Below are 13,082 nucleotides of genomic sequence, written 5' to 3'. Positions count from 1 at the left end.
ATCCCAATCCTGTCTCACGAAGCAGCCTATCCCATGTCTGCCACTCCTTTCGTAGGGAATCATATTTATTCTTAAATTGACCTTTTTCATACACTCTTCCAGTTTTGGCAGTAAAGTTATCACCAAGAATATCCCAAGCTTTCTTTGTTAAGCTAGTACCTTTTCTTTCCCCTTGTTGCACAAGTTCAATGCAGAGGTCAATAAACACTTTTGTGGTTCGTAGGTCCCAGGAAGCTTTCACCGTATTCTTACGCATTATGCTATAGCACAATTATAACTCTTCAGTCATCCCAGGTTAATCAACTCAAAATCAATTGAAATAACAAAAATCATATTGTCTACTGTAATAGGTGAAAAAGTTGATCACATTTTAAATCTCAATTCCTTCCTACCAAACCAAGTGTGACAAAAATTAACAAACACAAAAAATTTCTAATTTTACATGGTTGGAAAAAATACACCCCCTCCTTTCTAAACTTCATTATTTGTTTTTACTTCAAAATACTAAAAATTTTAAAACGTCCAAAATAACATGTTAATTAAATAACATTATAAAGCACATTATTGTTTTTACAAAATAACATGTTGCACAAGCCTTTCATAATATTTTTTAAAAATTATATCCTTATCAGATTTGTCAACCGAAAATAAAAAAAACTACCAACATAAACCTCTGACCAAAATACAAATCACTTCCTTCAATATATATACATGGATTTCAGTTGTGATTTCATTTTTCCTCACTCTCAAAAGTTGGCCATAAATTTATCAAAATCCTTAATACAACAATACAGAACAATACAATTCTTATCTCATCCCAAATCAGATCAACTCTTAACAAATAATGTTCATTATCACAAGTACTATCCACGGCAAAAAAAAAAAAACCAAAGTCTCGACTTCACAGCTTCTTCTCCGGGGGAAATCTGGACTACAGCAGGAAAAACAAATTGCATTGAATTTATATAACAATTGCCAGACTTTCTCATCCATATACGTCCCCTGCCTCCAGAACCAGACATTGATTACCATAATTTGTTCCCTCTTTGTTTCATAAAATCAGAACCAATTTACCAAACGAACATACCATTTATAATCCCCAGCACATGAAGCTCAATTAAAGAAATCCAAAAACACCATAAACCCCGAAACAATCCATGGCAAAAACGAACAAGATCTTCGGCAATAACCATTGATCAAAATCTGCCGAATGACGCACAGGAAGACCAAGGAATATCCAGACAACAATTATACATCGCTTGGATCCACTAGGCATACAAAGCTGAAATCGAAGGCCACGGTTGAAAAATAGAACCGAGAGGAAGCTTGCAATTGAAGAGGATATACAGCCAAATCATTCCAATTCAACATACCACAATCAAAAAACTAATAGCCACGGTTGAAAAAAAATTCATATCACTTCCGGATGACAGACCGAAAATAGAGGAGGGACCGAATCAGAACCACCGAACCAGAATCATAAGCAAGAAGCTGATAGATCAATGAATGGAGGAAATACGAACAGAATTTTGGGCAATCACCAGAGAGAGCTCACCGGCCGAACTGAAGAACGAAGATTGGAGACAGAGGATGGATGGATCGGAGCTTCCTTTGGTTTTGGCGAGCCGAGAAACGCACGACCACCCCTGTTTTCGCGAGGCCAGGACGATCTCACCGGTGTCGAGTTTCAGAGCAGCGACGGCGAACACTCGAGCTGGCGATGAAGCACGGCCGAAGACGCGACCCGATGATGAAGCGGCGAAGAGACGAGCTGATGATAAGGGCCGAAGGGTCGAGCTTCGAGCTGAGTCCGATCGTTCGGCGAAGAGGAGGAGTGTCGGCCAGCGAAGAAGAGAGGGATCTGGGAAATTGCCTACCGGAGCCGTTGCTGAGGGTCGACCTTGAGCTGAGAGCAATGGTCGAGCTGAGGAGCAAGCACAGTGTGTCGAGCTGAGGAGCTGGTCGAGCTGAGGAGCAAGCACAGTGTGTCGAGCTGAGGAGCTGGTCGAGCTGAGGAGCAAGCACAGTGTGTCGAGCGGAGGAGCTGGTCGAGCTGAAGAGAAGAGTGTCGGCCAGCGAAGAGAAGAGAAGGATGTCTGAATTCAAAGTGTCGGCCTGCTCGAGAAGGTCTGGGGTGTTTTTGGAATCACCAGTAGGCGTGCCCGATTTTTTCCCACAAGCGACAATTTCCAGCTTCTGGTGAAACCATGGTTTCACCGGGTGAAACCATGGTTTCAGGTGAAACCAAGGTTTGCAATTTTTTGGAGCCTGTTTGGGTAGCATTTTCCCCAAACCATGGTTTGGGCCCCCAAACCATGGTTTGGGGTGCTACCCAAACAGGCCCTAAGTCATTAACTACCACCCCGTAAATTTTTTTAAATGTAACTTGTAGTTTTATTAATAATAATAATAACAACAACAACAACTACTAGTACAATTTTCTTTTATTCTGAAGAATTAATTAAAGTGTGTGGATAGGCCATATAAAAGGAAATGAGAAATAATCTGAGCACGAGAGACATTAATGGCGAAGCAATGGAAAGCTCACTGCCTTCTAGTGCCACATCCATTACAAGGCCATGTCACCCAATGCTTCAGTTCTCCAAGCGCTTACAACACCATGAAGTGAAAGCAACATTTGTTACCCTCCTTCTTTCTGGAAAACCACTGCCACGCAACCCACTTCTAAATCTTCCATAGCTTTCGGAACCATCTCAGATGGCTATGATGAAGGAGGAAGAAAGGCAGCAGAGAGTGGTGAAGCTTATATAAAACGCTTTCGGGAGATAGGATCTCAGACCTTATGTGAAGTTCTGGACAAGCTCTCAAAAGGTAGCTTCCCTGTAGATTGTGTGATTTATGATACTTTCCTTCCATGGGTTCTTGATGTGGCCAAGAAATTTGGCCTTATTGGTGCTGCCTTTATGACTCAATCTTGTACTGTTAATAGCGTTTACTTCCATCTTCATTAAGGGACTTTGAAACTTCCGATCAAGGAGAGTAAAATTTTGCTTCCTCACTTACCAGAACTTGAACCTTCAGATTTGCCATCGTTTTTATTTGCTCAATATGGGATTTACTCATTTTTCTGGGACTATCTTGTTGAGCATTTTTCCAACATTGGAAAAGCAGATTGGGTCCTTGCCAACACTATTTATGAACTGGAGCATGAGATATGCGTTTATATGAGAAATTATATTTTTAATTTGCTCTGATATTGGACTCCTGGCATGCTACATGAGGAATGAATCTAAAGTACTCATCCCAGCGAGTATTTCGTGTGATCAAATTCACTTACGCTCCTTTTCTTGTCTTCTCAGATTTTTTTTTGGCTCCTTTCATGGGAAATCGAAGGAAGCTCTACAAGAACTTCAACTTTCGTAATTTTATTCCGTGTTTTAGTTCCTTTTTGGCTTATTTAGACCATCTTATTCTAAGGGAGTATTTGAGTAGAACTAAAAATCATGGTTTTTAAAAGTGATTTTACTATATATGAAGTAAATATATAAAAAAGTTTATCTCAATTTGTGAAAAAAAATGCTTTTTAAAAGAGGAAAATGATATTTTTTTTAAAAAAGCTGAAAATCACTAAATGTTAAATAGGGATTGTTATAAAAATTTGTTGTTATTTATAAATTTAGTGTTGTCAATATCAAATAAAGTGTTATTATCAAATTTGATTTAGAATTTAGTAATTTTTAACCTTTTTTGTTGTTGTTATTTTCCTTTTTAAAAGTAATTTTGCATAGTATAAATATAGATGTGCGAGATGAATTGTGCCTCGTAAAGCTCAAAAGCACTTATTTCAAGCGTTCAGACCCTTGCTTCATTTTGTTTTTTAAAACTTCCGTACAAAATATTTTTGACCAATTTCTGGATGCTTGCTTCGAAACTGTGCTTTGTGGTTATATATTATTGAGTTAAAATACATCCAACACACTGAAATATTTTCTCAGTTACATCAGCACTTTAAAATATTTTGTGGTGCATTCAATACCTTAAAATAATTTTTTAGGTGTGTCCAGCAAAGTAAAATATTTTTTAGTGCATCCAGCATTTCAAAATATTTTTTTATGGACGCACCTAAAAATATTTTTTGGTGCATCCAGCACCAAGATAAAAAAAATATTTCAAGGTGCTGGGCACCCTTAAAAAATATTTTGAGATGCTGGATGCACCACAAAATATTTTAGAGTGCTGGCTGCACATGAAAAAATATTTCGAGATGTTGAATGTATCTTAACTCTATATTATTTTCCAAACAATATGTTTTTACAAAACTGATCATCAAAAGCTGTCAGGTTGCTGATTGGATGAGAGAGATGTGGCCATTGAGGACGATAGGACCAACTCTGCCATCCCTGTTTTTGGACAAGAGGATCCAAGACGATGATGGCTATGATATAAACTTGTTCAAACCCAACAATGACCTTTGCTTGGAATGGCTTCATGTTAAGCCTCAATGAACAGTTGTATATTTCTCCTTTGGAAGTATAGCATCCCTTCGTGAGGAACAAATGCAGGAACTAGCATGGGGTTTGATAGATACTGACACTTATTTCTTGTGGGTGGTTAGGGAATCTGAAGAGGCTAAGCTCCCAAAGAACAATCTAGAAATTGCCTCTGAGAAGGGTTTGATAGTGACATGGTGTCCTCAAGTAAGAGTATTGTCACATGAGTCTGTGGGATGCTTTGTGACTCATTTTGGGTGGAATTCTACCTTGGAAGCTTTGAGCTTAGGAGTTCCAATGATTGGAGTACCAAACTGGAGTGATCAGAGCACTAACTCGAAGAATATTGTAGATGTTCGGAAAGTGGGATTCAGAGCTCCATTGGACGAGAAAGGGATTCTTAGACGAGAAATGGTGAAAAATTGCATAAAGCAAGTTATGGAAAGTGAAAAGGGGAAAGAGATGAAGGACAATGCCAACAAATGGAAGAATTTGATTGGGAATTTTATTGATACGGGAGGAAGTTCTGATCAAAATATTGCAGAATTTGTGGCTAAGATTTGCCAGCATCAGTGTGCTAAACTTCATGTAGCTCATATACACACACCTTTTATATTGGCATATCAGATTTGCTGTGCTGGTTAGAGGTTAATTCAAAAATGTGCTGGTGCAGCAATATGCCACAGTTCAGGAAGATCAGAACATGAGAGACTTTTACATTCTCTCTCTTTCTTAATGGCCACCTTCTCATGCTTTTGTTGATAAAATAAAAATATATATATATTCAACTTTATATGTATCCAGGTAAAGTCTTGAAATGATGTCACTTCTGAAAGCAATAGTATCTTTTTTTTTCCTCCCCTTTAAATATATGGATCCAGTTCACTCGTAAAAGGAAAAAAAATATGGATCCAGTGGAGGACTTGCCACAGCATAATTTTTCTGTTGTGTCTTCCATTGCTTCTTGTAAACATGCACAGAGCATCTATTTCTGTCCTGCGGGAGGACCAGAAGGGAGAGCTTCTGCTCTATTGCTACCTATTCTTTACATTTGACTTCATTGATGACGAGTTCATATGCTGAAATAGCCATCTAACCGAGTAGAGTTAAATTTGATCGTATTTCTGGAAGGGTTAACTTGCTATTTGGCAGCAAAGCTAATTACTCACCCTCAAATCAGTCCTTCCCATGGGTTCTTGTCTGAATCCAAACAAATAAATAATTGGAGAAGTAAAATCTTAATAGGATTTGAAAAAGTAAGAACAGCAAAGCAAGTCCACGGAAAAAAAAATATATGTATTGGATTTGTATAAGTGTTAAATTGAAGGGAAAAAGAAGGGAAACTAGTGACCACTTATTCATATATCTATTTTGATATTTTGCTAGAATGAATATTTAGTAATTTTGAAAGTATGATATTATGATTTTAATTTGTCAAAGAAATTACAAAAAATTAGAAAAAAATTATAAGTATATAATTAATTTATCAGTGATTCAAGGAACTAAATTGGTAATAAAAATTTAAATTATTTTTTATTTTCTTATTTCTTACTGGCTTGACTCCCAGATTGACTTCTGTCTAACCTATTAAACCTCAACTTACTGTCTTGACCAGTTTAATCACCAATTCAGTTTTCAATATCTTGGACAACACTTATTTATTATAAATAATTTATTTAATAAAATTTTTTAATTTACTCAAATTATTCAAATAACTTTCATATTAAAAAATGGATGTAGTAATTTGTAAAAAAGTTGCATCCTAACAGTGCATGGGAACTGAGAAATATTACAGCGGACACAGGTGTATGTGTATGTATATATTCACAACTAGCCAATATTGTAATTTGTATGTATTTTATATACTTGAATTAAATGCTAGCCAAAGCTTCTAACTGACGTGGCACCCCACGCCTCCTCCTATAAAAGCAGTTGCAGATTCTACGCCCCGGGAAACCAAAACGGGGGTAGGTGTGAGATGGGGGTGTGTGGATCTCCTCTTACTGGGAACAGTATTAAGGCTCTGTTTATTGTCACGATTAAAATTATTTATAAACATATTTTATATAAATTAAGATAAAATTTTTTTTACATATCTACCTTATATTTTGTAAATTACAATTAAAAAGCTACTTCTAAACAATTCTAAATAGATCCTAAATTGTCTTCATAAAAAGAACATATTAAATGTTAAATTGATATCAAATTCATATTATTTTTCAAAAAAAAAAAAAATCTCCCAGGCATTACTACTTGACATAAAGTTAAAAATAGGGAAAATGACAAAAAAATGACTGTTGAAATTGGAAATGACAAAATGGGCATGCAAATAAGTGAAATGACCAAATAGGCATGGAGTATCAATCTGGAATTTTGTCAATTCGGTAGAAAGACTAAAATGCCCTGAACCTCTCTGAAGTATATGAACCGGAAGAAAACAATAATATACCAGAAGAGAGAGAGCGCTACGAAAATGAAGCTAGAGCAAGGGTCGAAATCTGGAAAGAGGGAAAAGGTAAGCAATTTTTCCGTTAAAACGCTAGTATCACCCGATTTCTTGACTCGTTTTTTGCTGCAATCTCGAATGGGGATGGGTCTGTGAGTGTAGAGGGTTTGGATGAAGAATTTGACCAGGATGAGAGAGTGACGCGTCGGAAATGGAAAAATGATGACAAACAGTAAGCATGAGGTGGTCAGTGTTGTTAAACTCATTAGTGAAGTTGTAAAATCCTATATTTAAGTTGTTAATGGAGTAAGTGGGTGTGTGTGTGTTTTTTGGGTGTTTCGAAAGATAAATGAAATTGATTATTGGGGAACTAAAATATTGATTTATGCTTCTTTGTTGCAGGTTAGCAGGCTTTGATGACATCTAACATTGGGTTTAACATTGAGGAGTAATTTTTTTAGTGTAAATAGAATAACTTTTGAACCCTTAATTTTTTTGGGAGAATAGCTGATAGAGAGGTTATCCTTTTTGTAAATGATGTTAACTGGGTAGGATATGTTTGTAATCTGAATGACAAGGAAACATTAGGTGGTGGTTTAATCTTAATGTTAACTTGTCATTTGAATACAAGTTATGTAACTTCTGTCATAGGCGTACTGGTTTTTGGTAAATATCATCACTTCAGTAGTCAATTCCATTATACATGTAGTAAAGTCTGAATGTTAATACAAACATATTATGATGTTCTTCAGGTGTACTTGTATGCTATTTTGTCAACACATTTTACCATTTGCTTAATTCCTCCAAGGGAGATGGTGCAAGTTGCCAATGGACATGACCGGAGTGATTAATTTGATTACAAATGCTGTTATTCACATTACAAATGTTGTTATTATCATTATCGGGGTAGTAAAATTGGCTGAAAATAGATGTTATTTGGATTTGAAAGAAATGAGTTAACAAATGGCAATAGTGAAATAGTAACTCTTATTACAAAAGTTGTAATTCACGTTACAAATATTATCATTATCAGGGTAGTAAAATTGGCTCCAAATACATGTTAAATTCATTTTCACATTAACCAGTTGCAAATGGCAATAGCGAAATTGTAACTCTCATTACGAAAGTTGTAATTCACATTACAAATGTTGTTATTATCATTATAGAGAGTATGAAATTAGCTCCAAATATATATTACTTGGGTTTGAAATAAACGAGTTGCAAATGGCAATAGCGAGATGATAACTCTTATTACAAAAATTATAATTCATATTACAAATGTTGTTATTATCATTATCGGAGTAGTGAAATTGGCTCCAAATGCATGTTACTTTGGTTTAAAATAAACGAGTTGTAAATGACAATACGGAAGTGGTCACTTTCATTACGAATGTTGTTAATCCCATTACGTGTGTAGTGAAATTTGGGTTCAAATAGATGTAATTTAGGGTACAAATAATTGAGTTGCAAATACCATGACAGAAGTTACAACTTTCATTATGCATGCTGTAATTATCATTACTTGTTTAGTGAAATTATTCCAAAAAAGATTTAAATTAAGCCAACAAATATCATAACTTACAACCTACAACCATAAGTCAAGTATTTTGATAATATCTGGACACTACTTTCACAAATACTATATGTTTAATTTATGTAATCTTTACTACTATCACAGATGCTGTCTTTTGGTCAGTGTGGTGGCTTCATTTGATGAAAACAAGCTCAATGCTTTGTCATGTCTTGAATTAAGGTCATGATTCACTAGCCACCACACCAATGCATAATTCAGTAACTTGAAACTAATTTTTCAGCTCCTACTTTGAGCTCACAGGCTGTAAAACAATCTGATTCAAACAGCACAATCATAATTCAGCACTTAGAGACATAAATCATTATGTTCAAATCAGTTTTTAATCTCTAGCTCTTCAATCCTCAAACCAACAGTTTTTTTAAAAAAAGAAAAGAAAGGAAAATCAGTTTTATGCCTCGATACTTTAATTCACAAGCATCAATTCACAAGCAATAGCCCACATACTCATATATATACAAACATTTTACAAGTAACCGTCAAAATATTTCAACTAGTAGTAATATATAATCTGTAAATTATTTCACTTTCAGAACATGCTAATATATAATTCAGATTCATTAAACAGTCTTTGAACACCATTATATCAGCTTCTAAATTTCCAAAACTTGAATCCCGCAACCTCAAGCATTAATAGCCCCAGCAGTAATGAACACACACACATGCTTGTAAGATGACATGCCATAGCCACTCACTACCCTGATAATGATGATAACAACATTTGTAATCAAATTAACCACTCCAGTCATGCCCATTGGCAACTTCCACCATCTCCCTTGGAGGAATTAAGCAAATGGTAAAATGTGTTGACAAAATAGCATACAAGTACACCTGAAGAACATCATAATATGTTTGTATTAACATTCAGACTTTACTACATGTATAATGGAATTGACTACTGAAGTGATGATATTTACCAAAAACCAGTACGCCTATGACAGAAGTTACATAACTTGTATTCAAATGACATGTTAACATTAAGATTAAACCACCACCTAATGTTTCCTTGTCATTCAGATTACAAACATATCCTACCCAGTTAACATCATTTACAAAAAGGATAACCTCTCTATCAGTTATTCTCCCAAAAAAATTAAGGGTTCAAAAGTTATTCTATTTACACTAAAAAAATTACTCCTCAATGTTAAACCCAATGTTAGATGTCATCAAAGCCTGCTAACCTGCAACAAAGAAGCATAAATCAATATTTTAGTTCCCCAATAATCAATTTCATTTATCTTTCGAAACACCCAAAAAACACACACACCCACTTACTCCATTAACAACTTAAATATAGGATTTTACAACTTCACTAATGAGTTTAACAACACTGACCACCTCATTCTTACTGTTTGTCATCATTTTTCCATTTCCGACGCGTCACTCTCTCATCCTGGTCAAATTCTTCATCCAAACCCTCTACACTCACAGACCCATCCCCATTCGAGATTGCAGCAAAAAACGAGTCAAGAAATCGGGTGATACTAGCGTTTTAACGGAAAAATTGCTTACCTTTTCCCTCTTTCCAGATTTTGACCCTTGCTTTAGCTTCATTTTCGCAGCTTTCTCTCTCTTCTGGTATAGTATTGTTTTCTTCCGGTTCATATACTTCAGAGAGGTTCAGGGCATTTTAGTCTTTCTACCGAATTGACAAAATTCCAGATTGATACCCCATACCCATTTGGTCATTTCAGTTATTTGCATGCCTATTTTGTCATTTCCAATTTCAACAGTCCTTTTTTTGTCATTTTCCCTTAAAAATATTAATGAATACGTATTAGAAAATCCTTTTATCTGGACGCCATTTAGGATGGGAACTCCTCCAAACTGTTTGTATGGTTATCTATTTTGCTAAGTGTTATAGTAACTCCACAAAAAATGTACTTACATTAAAAGCTTAAATTTCATACAAAGTATGATTTATTGAAACATTAAGTTTTTAAAAATTTTAATATCAATTATTTTTTGTGCATATATTTCAAAAGTTAGTTCTTTTTCCGTTAACAGACGTTATCTTTTAGAAATTCAAAGAAAACGAAATAAACCTAAATTTTTAAAGATAAATTTTTATTAGGATCAATAAAATCCATAAGGGGTTATCTTTTGGACATTTTACAAAATATCCTCATGTGTCCAAGTTTTGAAATCCTTTTCAAATTTTGGTCAAAGAAAAATCTTTTTCAAATTCAAATATCATTCTTGTAAAATTATGACAATAGAAGAGAAAGAATTATGGCATAATCCTTCAAGGCCTGAGGAGATCAACAAAACGATTTTAGTGTTGATTCTGAAGGTGGATAATCCAGAATTGGTAAGTCAATTCAGACCTATATCTCTTTGAAATGTTTTATACAAAGAAGTATCTAAGATCATTGTCAATAGATTAAAATCCCTTATGGATAAGTTAGCATCACCTTATCAAGCTAGCTTTGTCCCTAAACGTAGCATACAAGATAATATTGTCATTGCAAAAGAAGTGGTGCATACTATGAGCAAGATGAAAGGTAAGAAAGGGCATATGGTAAATAAAGTAGATCTAGAAAAAGCATATGATTGGATGTCCTGGAACTTCATGAAGTGTGTTCTTGAGGAAATTGGTTTTGATCAACATCTGTGTTTATTGATCCTGAAATGCATAAGTACTTCGAAGATGGCTATAATGTGGAATGGGTCGAAGAACAAGGAATTTAGACCAACCAGAGAACTAAAGCAAGGAGACCTCTTATCTCCTTACCTGTTCGTCTTAGGAATGGAAAAGTTAACCCACATGATAATGGGATTAATTGTAAGGTCTAGAGGCCTTTGAGATTAGGGAAAAAAGGTACTAAAATATCTCATCTAATGTTTACAGATGACTGTTTGTTGTTTTGTGAAGCCTTTGTTAATCAGGCCATAAATGTTTTGGAAACTTTAGAAGAATTTTAGGAGCTATCAGGACAGCAAATTAATGCTCAAAAAACAAGTGTTTATTTCTCTAAGAATATAGATAGGGAGTTGCAGAATGTTATTTGCAACATGACTGGCTTTGGGAGGATGGAAGATTTGGGCAGATATTTGGGTGCACATATTACTCAAGGAAGGAGCCAAAAAAGTAAATTCCAGTTTTTAACAGATAAAATCCAGTATAAGTTGAATGCCTGGAAAAGACAATCTTTGTCCTTGACTGGTTGCATCACCCTTGTTCAGTCAATAACAAGTTAGATGGCCATATACCATATGCAGCACTCTTATATTCCTGTGGGAGTGAGACAACGGTTAGAAAAAATTCAAAGGGACTTTATATGGAATAGTGTGGAAGGAAGGAGGAAGATTCATGCAATAAATTGGAACATGATGTGCTCTTCAAAAAACATGGGAGGATATGGTCTTAGAGACATGGGAGTTATGAATGATGCTTTGCTTGGAACAATTGGATGGAAAGTGGTTGCGTAGCCTAAAAATTTATGCTCTAGGGTGCTGAAGGGAAAGTATGAGAGAGGGAAGGATCTGCATAATGAGTGGATTGCAAAGAGCTCTGATTCAGAGATCTGGAGGAATGTAGTAAGACTATGGCCAAACCTGAAGGATAGTATTCAATGGGAAATTGGGAATGGCAAGCGTGTTAGGTTTGGGAAAGATGTTTGGGCTAAGGATGGTTAAAAATTAATGGATAAATGTAATGTTAATCTGGACAGAGAAGTAGCAGATGCTGCTGTTAAAGACATGGTGATAGCAAGCAAAAGTTGGAACCTTGATAGAATAACGAGATTTCTATTAGAAGAGGAATGTAGCCACATTCTTCCTATTTTACCACCAAAAGAAGAATTGGGAGATGATAAGATAAAATGGGGAGGTGGTGTGAACAACAACTATAGCATTTTTATATGTACAGGAAGTTAAGAAATGAAACAAGGTGTGAGTGATAGTGTATGGAATAGGACTTGGCATTGGGTCAAAGAAGGATTCAAGTTTTTCTATGGTTGGCAACTCATGATAGATTACTAATTGCTGAACGAAGGAAGAGATTTTTGGGAGGTTCTAAGTATTGTTTCAGGTGTGAAGGGATTAATGAAAATCTGATGCATGTACTTAGAGATTGTTGTGTTGCAAGGTATGTTTGGAATAGGTGGGAGGGTTTCACCTATAAAGCTGACTTTTTCCAGCTAAATAGGAAAGACTGGTTTAGATGGTGCCTGGGTTGTAAAGATGCAAGGTGGAGAGTGGTTTTTGGTGTTACATGTTGGCAGCTATGGACTTGGAGAAACAAATCATTATTTGAGGAAGGGTTTGTTTTGCCTGAGGAACCTTGTAGTAGTATCGACAGATATGTTCAAGAAATTTTGATATCCAGAGAAAGTGAAGGGATAAGTGGTTCAAACTAGAGAGAACAGTACATTGGTTGGAGGCTCCAAAGGTTGGCTGGATCAAGTTGAACATGGATGGGGCATCAAAGGGCAAAATGGTTTGGCCGGCTGTGGGGGCTTGTTGAGAGGGTGTGATAGTAGGTGGTTCAGAGGTTTCTCAAAAAGATTGGGTAAGTGTTCAACTATCAAGGCTGAAATCTGGGCAGTGTTTACGGGTTTGCAGATGGCAAGGAGTGGTGGAATTAATCACT

The 13,082-nt window shown here is 35.6% G+C and overlaps 1 pseudogene; it reads left to right on the top strand.

Annotated features, from left to right (window-relative positions):
- Positions 1-2,524: 2,524 nt before the first annotated feature.
- LOC114723406 (UDP-glycosyltransferase 74G1-like) lies at positions 2,525-5,096 on the top strand (annotated as a pseudogene).
- The last annotated feature ends 7,986 nt before the right edge of the window (positions 5,097-13,082 follow it).

Source organism: Neltuma alba, unplaced genomic scaffold, assembly GCF_004799145.2.
Source record: "Neltuma alba isolate B1F8T4 unplaced genomic scaffold, ASM479914v2 tig00012137_pilon, whole genome shotgun sequence".
NCBI classification, from domain to species: domain Eukaryota; kingdom Viridiplantae; phylum Streptophyta; class Magnoliopsida; order Fabales; family Fabaceae; genus Neltuma; species Neltuma alba.
This window is presented reverse-complemented; position numbering and strand designations above follow the sequence as displayed.